Consider the following 23,819-nt stretch of genomic DNA (forward strand, 5'->3'; position numbering starts at 1 on the left):
AGCTATTCTCAATACCTGAATCCTACTAGTCACTCTAGGATTGCGCAGGGATTCAATATTCATGTGGGGCCATGTAAGAGAGGAAATAACAAAAGTTTTGTGAAGAGGTTGGTGTTATAATCCACACATGCAGTTCATCGCCTTCACCACTCAGATACCAAGTCCTGTGCTCTCGCTGTGGCAGTCAGCAATTTTACCAGTGTTTGTGAAAGTCAAAATCTTCCAGTGCCAAAATAAAGCACAGAAATGTAATTGTTACACGATGAGGATGGGATTCGAACCCATGCATGCAGAGCACAATGGATTAGCAGTCCATCGCCTTAACCACTCGGCCACCTCATCCTGAATTTTGGTAGTGGCAAATGACTTTCAAAAAACTGTAGTTGCTGTATGTAAAACCCTTGATTGAAATCAATGAAAGTTAGGCAGAGCAATGGCAAGGCCATGTGTCGATCCCATCGAGACATTTAACAAACGTGTTGTAAACCCTAGATTGAAATCAATGAAGTTTGGTAGAGCACTGGCAAGGCCATGTGTCGATCCCATCGAGACATTTAACAAACGTGTTGTCAGGCCGAGTGGTCTCAAGTGCTTGATTAAGTGTGTTGAGGTGTCGGTTCAAATCCCACCATTGAGGTTACCCTTGGTGAAGCTATTCTTCAATACCTGAATCTTATTAGTCACTCTAGGATTGCGCAGGGATTCTATATTCATGTGGGGCCATGTAAGAGAGGAAATAACAAATGTTTTGTGAAGAGGTTGGTGTTATAATCCACACATGCAGTTCATCGCCTTCACCACTCAGATACCAAGTCCTGTGCTCTCGCTGTGGCAGTCAGCAATTTTCCCAGTGTTTGTGAAAGTCAAAATCTTCCAGTGCCAAAATAAAGCACAGAATTGTAATTGTTATACAATGAGATTTAACCCATGCATGCAGAGCACAATGGATTAGCAGTCCATCGCCTTAACCACTCGGCCACCTCATCCTGAATTTTGTAGTGGCAAATGACTTCAAAAAACTGTAGTTGCTGTATGTAAACCCTTGATTGAAATCAATGAAAGTTAGGCAGAGCAATTCAAGGCCATGTGTCGATCCCATCGAGACATTTAACAAACGTGTTGTCGATCCCATCAGAGACATTTAACAGACGTGTGTTGTCAGGCCGAGTGGTCTCAAGTGCTTGATTAAGTGTGTTGAGGTGTCGGTTCAAATCCCACCATTGAGGTTGCCCTTGGTGAAGCTATTCTCAATACCTGAATCCTATTAGTCACTCTAGGATTGCGCAGGGATTCAATATTCATGTGGGGCCATGTAAGAGAGGAAATAACAAAAGTTTTGTGAAGAGGTTGGTGTTATAATCCACACATGCAGTTCATCGCCTTCACCACTCAGATACCAAGTCCTGTGCTCTCGCTGTGGCAGTCAGCAATTTTACCAGTGTTTGTGAAAGTCAAAATCTTCCAGTGCCAAAATAAAGCACAGAAATGTAATTGTTATACAATGAGATTCTAACCCATGCATGCAGAGCACAATGGATTAGCAGTCCATCGCCTTAACCACTCAGGCCAAGTCTCATCCTGAATTTTGGCAGTGGCAAATTTTGACGTGTTTGTGAAAGTCAAAATCTTCCAGTGCCAAAATAAAGCATGTAAATTTTGATTGAAATCAATGAGGAGATTAGGCAAGCAATGGCAAGAGCACAATGGATTAGCAGTCGATCCCATCCTGAGACATTTAAAAAACAAGTTGTGTTGTAAACCCTAGATTGAAATCAATGAAGTTTGGTAGAGCACTGGCAAGGCCATGTGTCGATCCCATCGAGACATTTAACAAACGTGTTGTCAGGCCGAGTGGTCTCAAGTGCTTGATTAAGTGTGTTGAGGTGTCGGTTCAAATCCCACCATTGAGGTTGCCCTTGGTGAAGCTATTCTTCAATACCTGAATCTTATTAGTCACTCTAGGATTGCGCAGGGATTCTATATTCATGTGGGGCCATGTAAGAGAGGAAATAACAAATGTTTTGTGAAGAGGTTGGTGTTATAATCCACACATGCAGTTCATCGCCTTCACCACTCAGATACCAAGTCCTGTGCTCTCGCTGTGGCAGTCAGCAATTTTACCAGTGTTTGTGAAAGTCAAAATCTTCCAGTGCCAAAATAAAGCACAGAAATGTAATTGTTATACAATGAGATTCTAACACATGCATGCAGAGCACAATGGATTAGCAGTCCATCGCCTTAACCACTCAGATACCAAGTCCTGTGCTCTCGCTGTGGCAGTCAGCAATTTTTACCAGTGTTTGTGAAAGTCAAAATCTTCCAGTGCCAAAATAAAGCACAGAAATTGTAATTGTTATACAATGAGATTCTAACCCATGCATGCAGAGCACAATGGATTAGCAGTCCATCGCCTTGATAAATCCTGAATTTTGGCAGTGGCAAATGACTTTCAAAATCTGTCCAGTTGCTAATTGTTACAAAACCCTTGATTGAAATCAATGAAAGTTGGCAGAGCAATGGATTAAGTCCATGCCTTGTCGATCCCATTTCGAGACATTTAACAAACGTGTTGTAAACCCTAGATTGAAATCAATGAAAGTTTGGTAGAGCACTGGCAAGGCCATGTGTCGATCCCATCGAGACATTTAACAAACGTGTTGTCAGGCCGAGTGGTCTCAAGTGCTTGATTAAGTGTGTTGAGGTGTCGGTTCAAATCCCACCATTGAGGTTGCCCTTGGTGAAGCTATTCTCAATACCTGAATCCTATTAGTCACTCTAGGATTGCGCAGGGATTCAATATTCATGTGGGGCCATGTAAGAGAGGAAATAACAAATGTTTTGTGAAGAGGTTGGTGTTATAATCCACACATGCAGTTCATCGCCTTCACCACTCAGATACCAAGTCCTGTGCTCTCGCTGTGGCAGTCAGCAATTTTACCAGTGTTTGTGAAAGTCAAAATCTTCCAGTGCCAAAATAAAGCACAGAATTGTAATTGTTATACAATGAGATTCTAACCCATGCATGCAGAGCACAATGGATTAGCAGTCCATCGCCTTAACCACTCAGATACCAAGTCCTGTGCTCTCGCTGTGGCAGTCAGCAATTTTACCAGTTTTTGTGAAAGTCAAAATCTTCCAGTGCCAAAATAAAGCACAGAATTTTAATTGTTACACGATGAGGATGGGATTCGAACCCATGCATGCAGAGCACAATGGATTAGCAGTCCATCGCCTTAACCACTCAGCCACCTCATCCTGTATTTTGTAGTGGCAAATGACATTTAAAAACTGTAGTTGCTGTATGTAAACCCTAGATTGAAATCAATGAAAGTTTGGCAGAGAGCACTGGCAAGGCCATGTGTCGATCCCATCGAGACATTTAACAAACGTGTTGTCAGGCCGAGTGGTCTCAAGTGCTTGATTAAGTGTGTTGAGGTGTTGGTTCAAATCCCACCATTGAGGTTGCCCTTGGTGAAGCTATTCTTCAATACCTGAATCTATTAGTCACTCTAGGATTGCGCAGGGATTCTATATTCATGTGGGGCCATGTAAGAGAGGAAATAACAAATGTTTTGTGAAGAGGTTGGTGTTATAATCCACACATGCAGTTCATCGCCTTCACCACTCAGATACCAAGTCCTGTGCTCTCGCTGTGGCAGTCAGCAATTTTACCAGTGTTTGTGAAAGTCAAAATCTTCCAGTGCCAAAATAAAGCACAGAATTGTAATTGTTATACAATGAGATTCTAACCCATGCATGCAGAGCACAATGGATTAGCAGTCCATCGCCTTCACCACTCAGATACCAAGTCCTGTGCTCTCGCTGTGGCAGTCAGCAATTTTACCAGTGTTTGTGAAAGTCAAAATCTTCCAGTGCCAAAAAAAAGCACAGAATTTTACTTGTTACAAGATGAGGATGGGATTCTAACCCATGCATGCAGAGCACAATGGATTAGCAGTCCATCGCCTTAACCACTCGGCCACCTCATCCTGTATTTTGAAGTGGCAAATGAATTTAAAAAACTGTAGTTGCTGTATGTAAACCCTAGATTGAAATCAATGAAAGTTAGGCAGAGCAATGGCAAGGCCATGTGTCGATCCCATCGAGACATTTAACAAACGTGTTGTCAGGCCGAGTGGTCTCAAGTGCTTGATTAAGTGTGTTGAGGTGTCGGTTCAAATCCCACCATTGAGGTTGCCCTTGGTGAAGCTATTCTTCAATACCTGAATCTTATTAGTCACTCTAGGATTGCGCAGGGATTCTATATTCATGTGGGGCCATGTAAGAGAGGAAATAACAAATGTTTTGTGAAGAGGTTGGTGTTATAATCCACACATGCAGTTCATCGCCTTCACCACTCAGATACCAAGTCCTGTGCTCTCGCTGTGGCAGTCAGCAATTTTCCCAGTGTTTGTGAAAGTCAAAATCTTCCAGTGCCAAAATAAAGCACAGAAATGTAATTGTTACACGATGAGGATGGGATTCGAACCCATGCATGCAGAGCACAATGGATTAGCAGTCCATCGCCTTAACCACTCGGCCACCTCATCCTGAATTTTGGTAGTGGCAAATGACTTTCAAAAAACTGTAGTTGCTGTATGTAAAACCCTTGATTGAAATCAATGAAAGTTAGGCAGAGCAATGGCAAGGCCATGTGTCGATCCCATCGAGACATTTAACAAACGTGTTGTAAACCCTAGATTGAAATCAATGAAGTTTGGTAGAGCACTGGCAAGGCCATGTGTCGATCCCATCGAGACATTTAACAAACGTGTTGTCAGGCCGAGTGGTCTCAAGTGCTTGATTAAGTGTGTTGAGGTGTCGGTTCAAATCCCACCATTGAGGTTGCCCTTGGTGAAGCTATTCTTCAATACCTGAATCTTATTAGTCACTCTAGGATTGCGCAGGGATTCTATATTCATGTGGGGCCATGTAAGAGAGGAAATAACAAATGTTTTGTGAAGAGGTTGGTGTTATAATCCACACATGCAGTTCATCGCCTTCACCACTCAGATACCAAGTCCTGTGCTCTCGCTGTGGCAGTCAGCAATTTTCCCAGTGTTTGTGAAAGTCAAAATCTTCCAGTGCCAAAATAAAGCACAGAATTGTAATTGTTACACGATGAGGATGGGATTCTAACCCATGCATGCAGAGCACAATGGATTAGCAGTCCATCGCCTTAACCACTCAGATACCAAGTCCTGTGCTCTCGCTGTGGCAGTCAGCAGTTTTACCAGTTTTTGTGAAAGTCAAAATCTTCCAGTGCCAAAATAAAGCACAGAATTGTAATTGTTATACAATGAGATTTAACCCATGCATGCAGAGCACAATGGATTAGCAGTCCATCGCCTTAACCACTCAGATCCCATCCTGAGACATTTTTGGCAGTCAAATTTTGAAAAACCTGTTTTGTGAAAGTCAAAATCTTCCAGATTGAAATCAAAAAGCACAGAATTTTAATTGTTATACAATGAGGTGTCTGGATCTAACCCATGCATTTAACAAAGAGCACAATGGATTAGCAGTCCAAGCCTATTAACCACTCAGATACCAAGTCCTGTGCTCTCACTCTGTGGCAGTCAGGCAATTTTCCCAGTGTGCTTGCCATGTAAAATCTTCCAGTGCCAAAATAACAAAAATTTTGTTGAAGAGGTTGGGTTATAATGCAGAGCACAATGGATTGCAGTCCTTCGCCTTAACCACTCAGATACCAAGTCCTGTGCTCTCTGTGGCAGTCAGCAATTTTCCCAGTGTTTGTGAAAGTCAAAATCTTCCAGTGCCAAAATAAAGCACAGAAATAATTGTTAACGATGAGGATGGGATTGAAACCCATGCATGCAGAGCACAATGGATTAGCAGTCCATCGCCTTAACCACTCAGATACCAAGTCCTGTGCTCTCGCTGTGGCAGTCAGCAATTTTCCCAGTGTTTGTGAAAGTCAAAATCTTCCAGTGCCAAAATAAAGCACAGAATTGTAATTGTTATACAATGAGATTCTAACCCATGCATGCAGAGCACAATGGATTAGCAGTCCATCGCCTTAACCACTCGGCCACCTCATCCTGAATTTTGGTAGTGGCAAATGACTTTCAAAATCTGTAGTTGCTGTATGTAAAACCCTTGATTGAAATCAATGAAAGTTAGGCAGAGCAATGGCAAGGCCATGTGTCGATCCCATCGAGACATTTAACAAACGTGTTGTAAACCCTAGATTGAAATCAATGAAAGTTTGGTAGAGCACTGGCAAGGCCATGTGTCGATCCCATCGAGACATTTAACAAACGTGTTGTCAGGCCGAGTGGTCTCAAGTGCTTGATTAAGTGTGTTGAGGTGTCGGTTCAAATCCCACCATTGAGGTTGCCCTTGGTGAAGCTATTCTTCAATACCTGAATCTTATTAGTCACTCTAGGATTGCGCAGGGATTCTATATTCATGTGGGGCCATGTAAGAGAGGAAATAACAAATGTTTTGTGAAGAGGTTGGTGTTATAATCCACACATGCAGTTCATCGCCTTCACCACTCAGATACCAAGTCCTGTGCTCTCGCTGTGGCAGTCAGCAATTTTCCCAGTGTTTGTGAAAGTCAAAATCTTCCAGTGCCAAAATAAAGCACAGAATTGTAATTGTTATGAGGATGGGATTGAACCCATGCATGCAGAGCACAATGGATTAGCAGTCCATCGCCTTAACCACTCAGATACCAAGTCCTGTGCTCTCGCTGTGGCAGTCAGCAATTTTCCCAGTGTTTGTGAAAGTCAAAATCTTCCAGTGCCAAAATAAAGCACAGAATTTTAATTGTTATACAGGATGGATTCTAACCCATGCATGCAGAGCACAATGGATTAGCAGTCCATCGCCTTAACCACTCGGCCACCTCATCCTGTATTTTGAAGTGGCAAATGAATTTAAAAAACTGTAGTTGCTGTATGTAAACCCTTGATTGAAATCAATGAAAGTTAGGCAGAGCAATGGCAAGGCCATGTGTCGATCCCATCGAGACATTTAACAAACGTGTTGTAAACCCTAGATTGAAATCAATGAAGTTTGGTAGAGCACTGGCAAGGCCATGTGTCGATCCCATCGAGACATTTAACAAACGTGTTGTCAGGCCGAGTGGTCTCAAGTGCTTGATTAAGTGTGTTGAGGTGTCGGTTCAAATCCCACCATTGAGGTTGCCCTTGGTGAAGCTATTCTCAATACCTGAATCCTATTAGTCACTCTAGGATTGCGCAGGGATTCAATATTCATGTGGGGCCATGTAAGAGAGGAAATAACAAAAGTTTTGTGAAGAGGTTGGTGTTATAATCCACACATGCAGTTCATCGCCTTCACCACTCAGATACCAAGTCCTGTGCTCTCGCTGTGGCAGTCAGCAATTTTACCAGTGTTTGTGAAAGTCAAAATCTTCCAGTGCCAAAATAAAGCACAGAATTGTAATTGTTATACAATGAGATTCTAACCCATGCATGCAGAGCACAATGGATTAGCAGTCCATCGCCTTAACCACTCAGATACCAAGTCCTGTGCTCTCGCTGTGGCAGTCAGCAATTTTACCAGTTTTTGTGAAAGTCAAAATCTTCCAGTGCCAAAGTAAAGCACAGAATTTTAATTGTTACACGATGAGGATGGGATTTGAACCCATGCATGCAGAGCACAATGGATTAGCAGTCCATCGCCTTAACCACTCGGCCACCTCATCCTGTATTTTGAAGTGGCAAATGAATTTAAAAAACTGTAGTTGCTGTATGTAAACCCTTGATTGAAATCAATGAAAGGTTAGGCAGAGCAATGGCAAGGCCATGTGTCGATCCCATCGAGACATTTAACAAACGTGTTGTCAGGCCGAGTGGTCTCAAGTGCTTGATTAAGTGTGTTGAGGTGTTCGGTTCAAATCCCACCATTGAGGTTGCCTTTGGTGAAGCTATTCTCAATACCTGAATCCTATTAGTCACTCTAGGATTGCGCAGGGATTCAATATTCATGTGGGGCCATGTAAGAGAGGAAATAACAAAAGTTTTGTGAAGAGGTTGGTGTTATAATCCACACATGCAGTTCATCGCCTTCACCACTCAGATACCAAGTCCTGTGCTCTCGCTGTGGCAGTCAGCAATTTTACCAGTGTTTGTGAAAGTCAAAATCTTCCAGTGCCAAAATAAAGCACAGAAATGTAATTGTTACACGATGAGGATGGGATTCGAACCCATGCATGCAGAGCACAATGGATTAGCAGTCCATCGCCTTAACCACTCGGCCACCTCATCCTGAATTTTGGTAGTGGCAAATGACTTTCAAAAAACTGTAGTTGCTGTATGTAAAACCCTTGATTGAAATCAATGAAAGTTAGGCAGAGCAATGGCAAGGCCATGTGTCGATCCCATCGAGACATTTAACAAACGTGTTGTAAACCCTAGATTGAAATCAATGAAGTTTGGTAGAGCACTGGCAAGGCCATGTGTCGATCCCATCGAGACATTTAACAAACGTGTTGTCAGGCCGAGTGGTCTCAAGTGCTTGATTAAGTGTGTTGAGGTGTCGGTTCAAATCCCACCATTGAGGTTGCCCTTGGTGAAGCTAATTCTCAATACCTGAATCCTATTAGTCACTCTAGGATTGCGCAGGGATTCTATATTCATGTGGGGCCATGTAAGAGAGGAAATAACAAATGTTTTGTGAAGAGGTTGGTGTTATAATCCACACATGCAGTTCATCGCCTTCACCACTCAGATACCAAGTCCTGTGCTCTCCCTGTGGCAGTCAGCAATTTTACCAGTGTTTGTGAAAGTCAAAATCTTCCAGTGCCAAAATAAAGCACAGAATTGTAATTGTTATACAATGAGATTCTAACCCATGCATGCAGAGCACAATGGATTAGCAGTCCATCGCCTTAACCACTCAGATACCAAGTCCTGTGCTCTCGCTGTGGCAGTCAGCAATTTTACCAGTTTTTGTGAAAGTCAAAATCTTCCAGTGCCAAAGTAAAGCACAGAATTTTAATTGTTACACGATGAGGATGGGATTCAAACCCATGCATGCAGAGCACAATGGATTAGCAGTCCATCGCCTTAACCACTCGGCCACCTCATCCTGTATTTTGAAGTGGCAAATGAATTTAAAAAACTGTAGTTGCTGTATGTAAACCCTTGATTGAAATCAATGAAAGTTAGGCAGAGCAATGGCAAGGCCATGTGTCGATCCCATCGAGACATTTAACAAACGTGTTGTCAGGCCGAGTGGTCTCAAGTGCTTGATTAAGTGTGTTGAGGTGTCGGTTCAAATCCCACCATTGAGGTTACCCTTGGTGAAGCTATTCTTCAATACCTGAATCTTATTAGTCACTCTAGGATTGCACAGGGATTCTATATTCATGTGGGGCCATGTAAGAGAGGAAATAACAAATGTTTTGTGAAGAGGTTGGTGTTATAATCCACACATGCAGTTCATCGCCTTCACCACTCAGATACCAAGTCCTGTGCTCTCGCTGTGGCAGTCAGCAATTTTCCCAGTGTTTGTGAAAGTCAAAATCTTCCAGTGCCAAAATAAAGCACAGAAATGTAATTGTTACACGATGAGGATGGGATTCGAACCCATGCATGCAGAGCACAATGGATTAGCAGTCCATCGCCTTAACCACTCGGCCACCTCATCCTGAATTTTGGTAGTGGCAAATGACTTTCAAAATCTGTAGTTGCTGTATGTAAACCCTTGATTGAAATCAATGAAAGTTAGGCAGAGCAATGGCAAGGCCATGTGTCGATCCCATCGAGACATTTAACAAACGTGTTGTAAACCCTAGATTGAAATCAATGAAGTTTGGTAGAGCACTGGCAAGGCCATGTGTCGATCCCATCGAGACATTTAACAAACGTGTTGTCAGGCCGAGTGGTCTCAAGTGCTTGATTAAGTGTGTTGAGGTGTCGGTTCAAATCCCACCATTGAGGTTGCCCTTGGTGAAGCTATTCTCAATACCTGAATCCTATTAGTCACTCTAGGATTGCGCAGGGATTCAATATTCATGTGGGGCCATGTAAGAGAGGAAATAACAAATGTTTTGTGAAGAGGTTGGTGTTATAATCCACACATGCAGTTCATCGCCTTCACCACTCAGATACCAAGTCCTGTGCTCTCGCTGTGGCAGTCAGCAATTTTACCAGTGTTTGTGAAAGTCAAAATCTTCCAGTGCCAAAATAAAGCACAGAATTGTAATTGTTATACAATGAGATTCTAACCCATGCATGCAGAGCACAATGGATTAGCAGTCCATCGCCTTAACCACTCAGATACCAAGTCCTGTGCTCTCGCTGTGGCAGTCAGCAATTTTACCAGTTTTTGTGAAAGTCAAAATCTTCCAGTGCCAAAATAAAGCACAGAATTTTAATTGTTATACAATGAGATTCTAACCCATGCATGCAGAGCACAATGGATTAGCAGTCCATCGCCTTAACCACTCAGATACCAAGTCCTGTGCTCTCGCTGTGGCAGTCAGCAATTTTCCCAGTGTTTGTGAAAGTCAAAATCTTCCAGTGCCAAAATAAAGCACAGAAAATTAATTGTTACACGATGAGGATGGGATTCGAACCCATGCATGCAGAGCACAATGGATTAGCAGTCCATCAATACCAAGTCCTGTGCTCTCGCTGTGGCAGTCAGCAATTTTACCAGTTTTTGTGAAAGTCAAAATCTTCCAGTGCCAAAATAAAGCACAGAATTGTAATTGTTATACAATGAGATTCTAACCCATGCATGCAGAGCACAATGGATTAGCAGTCCATCGCCTTAACCACTCAGATCAAGTCCTGTGCTCTCGCTGTGGCAGTCAGCAATTTTACCAGTTTTTGTGAAAGTCAAAATCTTCCAGTGCCAAAAAAAGCACAGAATTTTAATTGTTATACAATGAGATTCTAACCCATGCAAGAAGAGCACAATGGATTAGCAGTCCATCGCCTTTACCACTTAGATACCAAGTCCTGTGCTCTCGCTGTGGCAGTCAGCAATTTTCCAGTGTTTGTGAAAGTCAAAATCTTCCAGTGCCAAAATAAAGCACAGAAAATTAATTGTTGTGTTGATGAGGATGGGATTCAAAACCCATGCATGCAGAGCACAATGGATTAGCAGTCCATTTAACCACCCAGATGTTGTCCTGTGCTCTCGAGTGGTCTCAAGTTTTGTGAAAGTCAAAATTAGTGCCAAAAGTGTGTTATACAATGTCATGTTCAAGTCCTTAACCATTCAGATACCAAGTCCTGTGTTCTCGCTGTGGCAGTCAGCAATTTTGAAGCTTTTGTCAAGTACCAAAATCTTAGTCACCAAAAAAAGCACAGAATTTATATTCATTGTTATACAATGAGATTCTAAATGCATGAAGAGGTTGGTGTTATATTCCAAATGGATTAGCAGTCCATCGCCTTTACCACTCAGATACCAAGTCCTGTGCTCTCGCTGTGGCAGTCAGCAATTTTCCCAGTGTTTGTGAAAGTCAAAATCTTCCAGTGCCAAAATAAAGCACAGAAATTTAATTGTTATACGATGAGGATGGGATTCTAACCCATGCACAGAGCACAATGGATTAGCAGTCCATCGCCTTAACCACTCAGATACCAAGTCCTGTGCTCTCGCTGTGGCAGTCAGCAATTTTCCCAGTGTTTGTGAAAGTCAAAATCTTCCAGTGCCAAAATAAAGCACAGAAATGTAATTGTTACACGATGAGGATGGGATTCGAACCCATGCATGCAGAGCACAATGGATTAGCAGTCCATCGCCTTAACCACTCGGCCACCTCATCCTGAATTTTGGTAGTGGCAAATGACTTTCAAAATCTGTAGTTGCTGTATGTAAACCCTTGATTGAAATCAATGAAAGTTAGGCAGAGCAATGGCAAGGCCGTGTCGATCCCATCGAGACATTTAACAAACGTGTTGTAAACCCTAGATTGAAATCAATGAAGTTTGGTAGAGCACTGGCAAGGCCATGTGTCGATCCCATCGAGACATTTAACAAACGTGTTGTCAGGCCGAGTGGTCTCAAGTGCTTGATTAAGTGTGTTGAGGTGTCGGTTCAAATCCCACCATTGAGGTTGCCCTTGGTGAAGCTATTCTCAATACCTGAATCCTATTAGTCACTCTAGGATTGCGCAGGGATTCTATATTCATGTGGGGCCATGTAAGAGAGGAAATAACAAATGTTTTGTGAAGAGGTTGGTGTTATAATCCACACATGCAGTTCATCGCCTTCACCACTCAGATACCAAGTCCTGTGCTCTCCCTGTGGCAGTCAGCAATTTTACCAGTGTTTGTGAAAGTCAAAATCTTCCAGTGCCAAAATAAAGCACAGAATTGTAATTGTTATACAATGAGATTCTAACCCATGCATGCAGAGCACAATGGATTAGCAGTCCATCGCCTTAACCACTCAGATACCAAGTCCTGTGCTCTCGCTGTGGCAGTCAGCAATTTTACCAGTTTTTGTGAAAGTCAAAATCTTCCAGTGCCAAAATAAAGCACAGAATTGTAATTGTTATACAATGAGATTCTAACCCATGCATGCAGAGCACAATGGATTAGCAGTCCATCGCCTTAACCACTCAGATACCAAGTCCCTCGCTGTGGCAGTGAATTTTCCCAGTGTTTGTGAAAGTCAAAATCTTCCAGTGAAAAATAAAGCACAGAAAATTAATTGTTATCCGATGAGGATGGGAAACCCATGCATGCAGAGCACAATGGATTAGCAGTCCAGGTGCCTTAAACCCAGATACCAAGTCCTGTGCTCTCGCTGTGGCAGTCAGCAATTTTACCAGTTTTTGTGAAAGTCAAAATCTTCCAGTGCCAAAATAAAGCACAGAAATTGTTATACAATGAGATTCTAACCCAACCCATGCAGAGCACAATGGATTAGCAGTCCATCGCCTTAACCACTCAGATACCAAGTCCCTCTCGATTGGCAGTCAAATTTTCAATGAAAGTCAAAATCTTCCAGTGCCAAAAAAAGCACAGAATTTTAATTGTTATACAATGAGGCATGAAAGCACAATGGATTAGCAGTCCATCGCCTTACCACTTAGATACCAAGTCCTGTGCTCTCGCTGTGGCAGTCAGCAATTTTCCCAGTGTTTGTGAAAGTCAAAATCTTCCAGTGCCAAAATAAAGCACAGAAAATTAATTGTTACACGATGAGGATGGGATTCGAACCCATGCATGCAGAGCACAATGGATTAGCAGTCCACCGCCTTAACCACCAGATACCAAGTCCTGTGCTCATCCAGTCAGAATTTTACCAGTTTTTGTGAAAGTCAAAATCTTCCAGTGCCAAAATAAAGCACAGAATTGTAATTTTTATACAATGAGATTCTAACCCATGCATGCAGAGCACAATGGATTAGCAGTCCATGCCTTAACCACTCAGATACCAAGTCCTGTGCTTTGCTGTGGCAGTCAGCAATTTTACCAGTTTTTGTGAAATTTCAAAATGTTTCAGTGCCAAAAAAAAGTCACAGTGCTTGATTAATTGTTGAGGTGTCAATGGATTCAAACCCATGCATGAAGAGCACAATGGAAGCAGTCCATTACCACTCAGATACCTGAATCTCTCGCTGTAGTCACAATTTTCCAGTGTTTGTGAAAGTCAAAATCTTCCAGTGCCAAAATTCAGAAAATTAATTCATTGGGGCCATGAGGATGGGATTAACCCATGTTTTGCAGAAGACAATGGATTATAATCCACATGCAGTTCTTAACCACTCAGATACCAAGTCCTGTGGACTCACTGTGGCAGTCAGCAATTTTCCCAGTGTTTGTGAAAGTCAAAATCTTCCAGTGCCAAAATAAAGCACAGAATTTAATTGTTTACAATGAGATTCTAACCCATGCATGCAGAGCACAATGGATTAGCAGTCCATCGCCTTAACCACTCAGATACCAAGTCCTGTGCTCTCGCTGTGGCAGTCAGCAATTTTCCCAGTGTTTGTGAAAGTCAAAATCTTCCAGTGCCAAAATAAAGCACAGAAATGTAATTGTTACACGATGAGGATGGGATTTGAACCCATGCATGCAGAGCACAATGGATTAGCAGTCCATCGCCTTAACCACTCGGCCACCTCATCCTGAATTTTGGTAGTGGCAAATGACTTTCAAAAACTGTAGTTGCTGTATGTAAACCCTTGATTGAAATCAATGAAAGTTAGGCAGAGCAATGGCAAGGCCATGTGTCGATCCCATCGAGACATTTAACAAACGTGTTGTAAACCCTAGATTGAAATCAATGAAGTTTGGTAGAGCACTGGCAAGGCCATGTGTCGATCCCATCGAGACATTTAACAAACGTGTTGTCAGGCCGAGTGGTCTCAAAGTGCTTGATTAAGTGTGTTGAGGTGTCGGTTCAAATCCCACCATTGAGGTTGCCCTTGGTGAAGCTAATTCTCAATACCTGAATCCTATTAGTCACTCTAGGATTGCGCAGGGATTCTATATTCATGTGGGGCCATGTAAGAGAGGAAATAACAAATGTTTTGTGAAGAGGTTGGTGTTATAATCCACACATGCAGTTCATCGCCTTCACCACTCAGATACCAAGTCCTGTGCTCTCCCTGTGGCAGTCAGCAATTTTCCCAGTGTTTGTGAAAGTCAAAATCTTCCAGTGCCAAAATAAAGCACAGAAATGTAATTGTTACACGATGAGGATGGGATTCGAACCCATGCATGCAGAGCACAATGGATTAGCAGTCCACCGCCTTAACCACCCAGATACCAAGTCCTGTGCTCTCGCTGTGGCAGTCAGCAATTTTACCAGTTTTTGTGAAAGTCAAAATCTTCCAGTGCCAAAATAAAGCACAGAATTGTAATTGTTATACAATGAGATTCTAACCCATGCATGCAGAGCACAATGGATTAGCAGTCCATCGCCTTAACCACTCAGATATCCAAGTCCTGTGCTCTCGCTGTGGCAGTCAGCAATTTTACCAGTTTTTGTGAAAGTCAAAATCTTCCAGTGCATTTAAAAAAAGCACAGAATTTTAATTGTTATACAATGAGATTCTAACCCATGCATGAAGAGCACAATGGATTAGCAGTCCATCGCCTTTACCACTCAGATACCAAGTCCTGTGACTCTCGCTTGGCAGTCAGCAATTTTCCCAGTGTTTGTGAAAGTCAAAATCTTCCAGTGCCAAAATAAAGCACAGAAAATTAATTGTTACACGATGAGGATGGGATTCAAACCCATGCATGCAGAGCACAATGGATTAGCAGTCCACCGCCTTAACCACCCAGATACAAAGTCCTGTGGACTCACTGTAGCAGTCAGCAATTTTCCCAGTGTTTGTGAAAGTCAAAATCTTCCAGTGCCAAAATAAAGCACAAATTTAATTGTTACAATGAGGATGGGATTATAACCCATGCATACAGAGCACAATGGATTAGCAGTTCATCGCCTTACCCACTCAGATACCAAGTCCTGTGCTCTCGCTGTGGCAGTCAGCAATTTTCCCAGTGTTTGTGAAAGTCAAAATCTTCCAGTGCCAAAATAAAGCACAGAAATGTAATTGTTACACGATGAGGATGGGATTCGAACCCATGCATGCAGAGCACAATGGATTAGCAGTCCATCGCCTTAACCACTCGGCCACCTCATCCTGAATTTTGGTAGTGGCAAATGACTTTCAAAATCTGTAGTTGCTGTATGTAAACCCTTGATTGAAATCAATGAAAGTTAGGCAGAGCAATGGCAAGGCCATGTGTCGATCCCATCGAGACATTTAACAAACGTGTTGTAAACCCTAGATTGAAATCAATGAAGTTTGGTAGAGCACTGGCAAGGCCATGTGTCGATCCCATCGAGACATTTAACAAACGTGTTGTCAGGCCGAGTGGTCTCAAGTGCTTGATTAAGTGTGTTGAGGTGTTTGGGTTCAAATCCCACCATTGAGGTTGCCCTTGGTGAAGCTATTCTCAATACCTGAATCCTATTAGTCACTCTAGGATTGCGCAGGGATTCTATATTCATGTGGGGCCATGTAAGAGAGGAAATAACAAATGTTTTGTGAAGAGGTTGGTGTTATAATCCACACATGCAGTTCATCGCCTTCACCACTCAGATACCAAGTCCTGTGCTCTCCCTGTGGCAGTCAGCAATTTTCCCAGTGTTTGTGAAAGTCAAAATCTTCCAGTGCCAAAATAAAGCACAGAATTGTAATTGTTATACAATGAGATTCTAACCCATGCATGCAGAGCACAATGGATTAGCAGTCCATCGCCTTAACCACTCAGATACCAAGTCCTGTGCTCTCGCTGTGGCAGTCAGCAATTTTACCAGTTTTTGTGAAAGTCAAAATCTTCCAGTGCCAAAAAAAGCACAGAATTTTAATTGTTATACAATGAGATTCTAACCCATGCATGAAGAGCACAATGGATTAGCAGTCCATCGCCTTAACCACTCAGATACCAAGTCCCTCATCCAGTCAGCAATTTTCCCAGTGTTTGTGAAATCAAAATCTTCCAGTGCCAAAATAAAGCACAGAAAATTAATTGTTACACGATGAGGATGGGATTAAACCCATGCATGCAAATCAATGGATTAGCAGTCCAGGCTTAAGAGCAATGGCAAGTCCTGTGCTCTCCTGTGGCAGTCAGCAGTTTTACCAGTTTTTGTGAAAGTCAAAATCTTCCAGTGCCAAAATAAAGCACAGAATTGTAATTGTTATACAATGAGATTCTAACCCATGCATGCAGAGCACAATGGATTAGCAGTCCATCGCCTTAACCACTCAGATACCAAGTCCTGTGCTCTCGCTGCAGTCAGCAATTTTACCAGTTTTTGTGAAAGTCAAAATCTTCCAGTGCCAAAAAAAGCACAGAATTTTAATTGTTATACAATGAGATTCTAACCCATGCATGAAGAGCACAATGGATTAGCAGTCCATCGCCTTTACCACTTAGATACAGTCCTGTGCTCTCGCTGTTGTCAGTCAGCAATTTTCCCAGTGTTTGTGAAAGTCAAAATCTTCCAGTGCCAAAATAAAGCACAGAAAATTAATTGTGTTGAGGATGGGTTCAAATCATGCAGACACATTGCAGTCCACCGCCTTAACCACCCAGATACCAAGTCCTGTGCTCTCGCTGTGGCAGTCAGCAATTTTACCAGTTTTTGTGAAAGTCAAAATCTTCCAGTGCCAAAATAAAGCACAGAATTGTAATTGTTATACAATGAGATTCTAACCCATGCATGCAGAGCACAATGGATTAGCAGTCCATCGCCTTAACCACTCAGATACCAAGTCCTGTGCTCTCGCTGTGGCAGTCAGCAATTTTACCAGTTTTTGTGAAAGTCAAAATCTTCCAGTGCCAAAAAAAGCACAGAATTTGAATTGTTATACAATGAGATTCTAACCCATGCATGAAGAGCACAATGGATTAGCAGTCCATCGCCTTTACCACTCAGATACCAAGTCCTGTGCTCTCGCTGTGGCAGTCAGCAATTTTCCCAGTGTTTGTGAAAGTCAAAATCTTCCAGTGCCAAAATAAAGCACAGAAATTTAATTGTTATACAATGAGGATGGGATTCAAACCCATGCATGCAGAGCACAATGGATTAGCAGTCCATCGCCTTAACCACTCAGATACCAAGTCCTGTGCTCTCGCTGTGGCAGTCAGCAATTTTCCCAGTGTTTGTGAAAGTCAAAATCTTCCAGTGCCAAAATAAAGCACAGAAATGTAATTGTTACACGATGAGGATGGGATTCGAACCCATGCATGCAGAGCACAATGGATTAGCAGTCCATCGCCTTAACCACTCGGCCACCTCATCCTGAATTTTGTTAGTGGCAAATGACTTTCAAAATCTGTAGTTGCTGTATGTAAACCCTTGATTGAAATCAATGAAAGTTAGGCAGAGCAATGGCAAGGCCATGTGTCGATCCCATCGAGACATTTAACAAACGTGTTGTAAACCCTAGATTGAAATCAATGAAGTTTGGTAGAGCACTGGCAAGGCCATGTGTCGATCCCATCGAGACATTTAACAAACGTGTTGTCAGGCCGAGTGGTCTCAAGTGCTTGATTAAGTGTGTTGAGGTGTTCGGTTCAAATCCCACCATTGAGGTTGCCCTTGGTGAAGCTATTCTCAATACCTGAATCCTATTAGTCACTCTAGGATTGCGCAGGGATTCTATATTCATGTGGGGCCATGTAAGAGAGGAAATAACAAATGTTTTGTGAAGAGGTTGGTGTTATAATCCACACATGCAGTTCATCGCCTTCACCACTCAGATACCAAGTCCTGTGCTCTCCCTGTGGCAGTCAGCAATTTTCCCAGTGTTTGTGAAAGTCAAAATCTTCCAGTGCCAAAATAAAGCACAGAATTGTAATTGTTATACAATGAGATTCTAACCCATGCATGCAGAGCACAATGGATTAGCAGTCCATCGCCTTAACCACTCAGATACCAAGTCCTGTGCTCTCGCTGTGGCAGTCAGCAATTTTACCAGTTTTTGTGAAAGTCAAAATCTTCCAGTGCCAAAAAAAGCACAGAATTTTAATTGTTATACAATGAGATTCTAACCCATGCATGAAGAGCACAATGGATTAGCAGTCCATCGCCTTTACCACTCAGATACCAAGTCCTGTGCTCATCTGTGGCAGTCAGCAATTTTCCCAGTGTTAGTGAAAGTCAAAATCTTCCAGTGCCAAAATAAAGCACAGAAAATTAATTGTTACACGATGAGGATGGGATTGATTGAAACCCATGCATGCAGAGCACAATGGATTAGCAGTCCACCGCCTTAACCACCCAGATACCAAGTCCTGTGCTCTTGTGGCAGTCAGCAATTTTACCAGTTTTTGTGAAAGTCAAAATCTTCCAGTGCCAAAATAAAGCACAGAATTGTAAATCAATTAAGATTTTGCATGCAGAGCACAATGGATTAGCAGTCCATCCCTTAACCACTCAGATACCAAGTCCTGTGCTCTCGCTGTCGCAGTCACAATTTAAGTTTTTGTGAAAGTCAAAATCTTCCAGTGCCAAAAAAAGCACAGAATTTTAATTGTTATACAATGAGATTCTAACCCATGCATGAAGAGCACAATGGATTAGCAGTCCATCGCCTTTACCACTTAGATACCAAGTCCTGTGCTCTCGCTGTGGCAGTCAGCAATTTTCCCAGTGTTTGTGAAAGTCAAAATCTTCCAGTGCCAAAATAAAGCACAGAAAATTAATTGTTACACGATGAGGATGGGATTCAAACCCATGCATGCAGAGCACAATGGATTAGCAGTCCACCGCCTTAACCACCCAGATACCAAGTCCTGTGCTCTCGCTGTGGCAGTCAGCAATTTTACCAGTTTTTGTGAAAGTCAAAATCTTCCAGTGCCAAAATAAAGCACAGAATTGTAATTTTTATACAATGAGATTCTAACCCATGCATGCAGAGCACAATGGATTAGCAGTCCATCGCCTTAACCACTCAGATACCAAGTCCTGTGCTCTCGCTGTGGCAGTCAGCAATTTTACCAGTTTTTGTGAAAGTCAAAATCTTCCAGTGCCAAAAAAAGCACAGAATTTTAATTGTTATACAATGAGATTCTAACCCATGCATGAAGAGCACAATGGATTAGCAGTCCATCGCCTTTACCACTCAGATACCAAGTCCTGTGCTCTCGCTGTGGCAGTCAGCAATTTTCCCAGTGTTTGTGAAAGTCAAAATCTTCCAGTGCCAAAATAAAGCACAGAAAATTAATTGTTACACGATGAGGATGGGATTCGAACCCATGCATGCAGAGCACAATGGATTAGCAGTCCATCGCCTTAACCACTCAGATACAAAGTCCCTCACTGTGGCAGTCAGCAATTTTCCCAGTGTTTGTGAAAGTCAAAATCTTCCAGTGCCAAAATAAAGCACAGAAATTTAATTGTTACACGATGAGGATGGGATTCAAACCCATGCATGCAGAGCACAATGGATTAGCAGAAATCCACTCAGAACTGTGGCAGTCAGCAATTTTCCCAGTGTTTGTGAAAGTCAAAATCTTCCAGTGAGCACAGAAATGTAATTGGCCGATGAGGATGGGGAACCCATGCATGCAGAGCATGGATTAGCAGTCCATCGCCTTAACCAGCCACCTCATCCTAAATTTGGCAAATGACTTTCAAAATCTGTAGTTGCTGTATGTAAACCCTTGATTGAAATCAATGAAGTTTGGTAGAGCATTGGTAGAGCACTGGCAAGGCCATGTGTCGATCCCATCGAGACATTTAACAAACGTGTTGTCAGGCCGAGTGGTCTCAAGTGCTTGATTAAGTGTGTTGAGGTGTCGGTTCAAATCCCACCATTGAGGTTACCCTTGGTGAAGCTATTCTTCAATACCTGAATCTTATTAGTCACTCTAGGATTGCACAGGGATTCTATATTCATGTGGGGCCATGTAAGAGAGGAAATAACAAATGTTTTGTGAAGAGGTTGGTGTTATAATCCACACATGCAGTTCATTGCCTTCACCACTCGGATACCAAGTCCTGTGCTCTCGCTGTGGCAGTCAGCAATTTTCCCAGTGTTTGTGAAAGTCAAAATCTTCCAGTGCCAAAATAAAGCACAGAAATGTAATTGTTACACGATGAAGATGGGACTCGAACCCATGCATGCAGAGCACAATGGATTAGCAGTCCATCGCCTTAACCACTCGGCCACCTCATCCTGAATTTTGGTAGTGGCAAATGACTTTCAAAAAACTGTAGTTGCTGTATGTAAACCCTTGATTGAAATCAATGAAAGTTAGGCAGAGCAATGGCAAGGCCATGTGTCGATCCCATCGAGACATTTAACAAACGTGTTGTAAACCCTAGATTGAAATCAATGAAGTTTGGTAGAGCACTGGCAAGGCCATGTGTCGATCCCATCGAGACATTTAACAAACGTGTTGTCAGGCCGAGTGGTCTCAAGTGCTTGATTAAGTGTGTTGAGGTGTTCGGTTCAAATCCCACCATTGAGGTTGCCTTGGTGAAGCTATTCTCAATACCTGAATCCTATTAGTCACTCTAGGATTGCGCAGGGATTCAATATTCATGTGGGGCCATGTAAGAGAGGAAATAACAAAAGTTTTGTGAAGAGGTTGGTGTTATAATCCACACATGCAGTTCATCGCCTTCACCACTCAGATACCAAGTCCTGTGCTCTCCCTGTGGCAGTCAGCAATTTTACCAGTGTTTGTGAAAGTCAAAATCTTCCAGTGCCAAAATAAAGCACAGAATTGTAATTGTTATACACTGAGATTCTAACCCATGCATGCAGAGCACAATGGATTAGCAGTCCATCGCCTTAACCACTCAGATACCAAGTCCTGTGCTCTCGCTGTGGCAGTCAGCAATTTTACCAGTTTTTGTGAAAGTCAAAATCTTCCAGTGCCAAAGTAAAGCACAGAATTTTAATTGTTACACGATGTGGATGGGATTCGAACCCATGCATGCAGAGCACAATGGATTAGCAGTCCATCGCCTTAACCACTCGGCCACCTCATCCTGTATTTTTATGAAGTGGCAAATGAATTTAAAAAACTGTAGTTGCTGTTGTAAACCCTTGATTGAAATCAATGAAAGTTTGGCAGAGCAATGGCAAGGCCATGTGTCGATCCCATCGAGACATTTAACAAACGTGTTGTCAGGCCGAGTGGTCTCAAGTGCTTGATTAAGTGTGTTGAGGTGTTCGGTTCAAATCCCCATTGAGGTTGCCTTTGGTGAAGCTATTCTCAATACCTGAATCCTACTAGTCACTCTAGGATTGCGCAGGGATTCAATATTCATGTGGGGCCATGTAAGAGAGGAAATAACAAAAGTTTTGTGAAGAGGTTGGTGTTATAATCCACACATGCAGTTCATCGCCTTCACCACTCAGATACCAAGTCCTGTGCTCTCGCTGTGGCAGTCAGCAATTTTACCAGTGTTTGTGAAAGTCAAAATCTTCCAGTGCCAAAATAAAGCACAGAATTGTAATTGTTATACAATGAGATTCTAACCCATGCATGCAGAGCACAATGGATTAGCAGTCCATCGCCTTAACCACTCAGATACCAAGTCCTGTGCTCTCGCTGTGGCAGTCAGCAATTTTACCAGTTTTTGTGAAAGTCAAAATCTTCCAGTGCCAAAGTAAAGCACAGAATTTTAATTGTTACACAATGAGGATGGGATTCGAACCCATGCATGCAGAGCACAATGGATTAGCAGTCCATCGCCTTAACCACTCGGCCACCTCATCCTGTATTTTGAAGTGGCAAATGAATTTAAAAACTGTAGTTGCTGTATGTAAACCCTTGATTGAAATCAATGAAAGTTAGGCAGAGCAATGGCAAGGCCATGTGTCGATCCCATCGAGACATTTAACAAACGTGTTGTCAGGCCGAGTGGTCTCAAGTGCTTGATTAAGTGTGTTGAGGTGTTCGGGTTCAAATCCCACCATTGAGGTTGCCTTTGGTGAAGCTATTCTCAATACCTGAATCCTATTAGTCACTCTAGGATTGCGCAGGGATTCAATATTCATGTGGGGCCATGTAAGAGAGGAAATAACAAAAGTTTTGTGAAGAGGTTGGTGTTATAATCCACACATGCAGTTCATCGCCTTCACCACTCAGATACCAAGTCCTGTGCTCTCGCTGTGGCAGTCAGCAATTTTCCCAGTGTTTGTGAAAGTCAAAATCTTCCAGTGCCAAAATAAAGCACAGAAATGTAATTGTTACACGATGAGGATGGGACTCGAACCCATGCATGCAGAGCACAATGAAGTCTTCCAGTGCCAAAATAAAGCACAGACATGTAATTGTTACACGATGAGGATGGGACTCGAACCCATGCATGCAGAGCATGGATTAGCAGTCCATCGCCTTAACCACTCGGCCACCTCATCCTGAATTTTAGTAGTGGCAAATGACTTTCAAAAAACTGTAGTTGCTGTATGTAAACCCTTGATTGAAATCAATGAAAGTTAGGCAGAGCAATGGCAAGGCCATGTGTCGATCCCATCGAGACATTTAACAAACGTGTTGTAAACCCTAGATTGAAATCAATGAAGTTTGGTAGAGCACTGTCAAGGCCATGTGTCGATCCCATCGAGACATTTAACAAACGTGTTGTCAGGCCGAGTGGTCTCAAGTGCTTGATTAAGTGTGTTGAGGTGTTCGGGTTCAAATCCCACCATTGAGGTTGCCTTTGGTGAAGCTATTCTCAATACCTGAATCCTATTAGTCACTCTAGGATTGCGCAGGGATTCAATATTCATGTGGGGCCATGTAAGAGAGGAAATAACAAAAGTTTTGTGAAGAGGTTGGTGTTATAATCCACACATGCAGTTCATCGCCTTCACCACTCAGATACCAAGTCCTGTGCTCTCGCTGTGGCAGTCAGCAATTTTACCAGTGTTTGTGAAAGTCAAAATCTTCCAGTGCCAAAATAAAGCACAGAAATGTAATTGTTACACGATGAGGATGGGACTCGAACCCATGCATGCAGAGCACAATGGATTAGCAGTCCATCGCCTTAACCACTCGGCCACCTCATCCTGAATTTTGGTAGTGGCAAATGACTTTAAAAAACTGTAGTTGCTGTATGTAAACCCTTGATTGAAATCAATGAAAGTTAGGCAGAGCAATGGCAAGGCCATGTGTCGATCCCATCGAGACATTTAACAAACGTGTTGTAAACCCTAGATTGAAATCAATGAAAGTTTGGTAGAGCACTGGCAAGGCCATGTGTCGATCCCATCGAGACATTTAACAAACGTGTTGTCAGGCCGAGTGGTCTCAAGTGCTTGATTAAGTGTGTTGAGGTGTTCGGTTCAAATCCCACCATTGAGGTTG

General features: G+C 42.5%; 15 non-coding genes across 15 annotated transcripts; all 15 read right to left on the reverse strand.

Moving 5' to 3' along the window:
- Positions 1-260: 260 nt before the first annotated feature.
- Positions 261-342, reverse strand: trnas-gcu. Its single transcript has one exon. It is a non-coding gene; the product is annotated as a tRNA-Ser (tRNA).
- Positions 343-3,173: 2,831 nt separating this feature from the next.
- On the reverse strand, positions 3,174-3,255 carry trnas-gcu. Its single transcript has one exon. It is a non-coding gene; the product is annotated as a tRNA-Ser (tRNA).
- Positions 3,256-3,907: 652 nt separating this feature from the next.
- Positions 3,908-3,989, reverse strand: trnas-gcu. The gene has a single exon. It is a non-coding gene; the product is annotated as a tRNA-Ser (tRNA).
- Positions 3,990-4,468: 479 nt separating this feature from the next.
- On the reverse strand, positions 4,469-4,550 carry trnas-gcu. The gene has a single exon. It is a non-coding gene; the product is annotated as a tRNA-Ser (tRNA).
- Positions 4,551-7,617: 3,067 nt separating this feature from the next.
- On the reverse strand, positions 7,618-7,699 carry trnas-gcu. Its single transcript has one exon. It is a non-coding gene; the product is annotated as a tRNA-Ser (tRNA).
- Positions 7,700-8,179: 480 nt separating this feature from the next.
- Positions 8,180-8,261, reverse strand: trnas-gcu. The gene has a single exon. It is a non-coding gene; the product is annotated as a tRNA-Ser (tRNA).
- A 741-nt stretch (positions 8,262-9,002) lies between these two features.
- On the reverse strand, positions 9,003-9,084 carry trnas-gcu. Its single transcript has one exon. It is a non-coding gene; the product is annotated as a tRNA-Ser (tRNA).
- A 479-nt stretch (positions 9,085-9,563) lies between these two features.
- trnas-gcu lies at positions 9,564-9,645 on the reverse strand. The gene has a single exon. It is a non-coding gene; the product is annotated as a tRNA-Ser (tRNA).
- A 2,052-nt stretch (positions 9,646-11,697) lies between these two features.
- trnas-gcu lies at positions 11,698-11,779 on the reverse strand. Its single transcript has one exon. It is a non-coding gene; the product is annotated as a tRNA-Ser (tRNA).
- A 2,231-nt stretch (positions 11,780-14,010) lies between these two features.
- On the reverse strand, positions 14,011-14,092 carry trnas-gcu. The gene has a single exon. It is a non-coding gene; the product is annotated as a tRNA-Ser (tRNA).
- Positions 14,093-15,537: 1,445 nt separating this feature from the next.
- trnas-gcu lies at positions 15,538-15,619 on the reverse strand. The gene has a single exon. It is a non-coding gene; the product is annotated as a tRNA-Ser (tRNA).
- Positions 15,620-17,708: 2,089 nt separating this feature from the next.
- On the reverse strand, positions 17,709-17,790 carry trnas-gcu. The gene has a single exon. It is a non-coding gene; the product is annotated as a tRNA-Ser (tRNA).
- A 2,799-nt stretch (positions 17,791-20,589) lies between these two features.
- Positions 20,590-20,671, reverse strand: trnas-gcu. The gene has a single exon. It is a non-coding gene; the product is annotated as a tRNA-Ser (tRNA).
- Positions 20,672-22,143: 1,472 nt separating this feature from the next.
- trnas-gcu lies at positions 22,144-22,225 on the reverse strand. The gene has a single exon. It is a non-coding gene; the product is annotated as a tRNA-Ser (tRNA).
- A 1,214-nt stretch (positions 22,226-23,439) lies between these two features.
- Positions 23,440-23,521, reverse strand: trnas-gcu. The gene has a single exon. It is a non-coding gene; the product is annotated as a tRNA-Ser (tRNA).
- Between the last annotated feature and the right edge of the window lie 298 nt (positions 23,522-23,819).

Source organism: Oncorhynchus gorbuscha, linkage group LG14 (assembly GCF_021184085.1).
Source record: "Oncorhynchus gorbuscha isolate QuinsamMale2020 ecotype Even-year linkage group LG14, OgorEven_v1.0, whole genome shotgun sequence".
Lineage (NCBI taxonomy): Eukaryota > Metazoa > Chordata > Actinopteri > Salmoniformes > Salmonidae > Oncorhynchus > Oncorhynchus gorbuscha.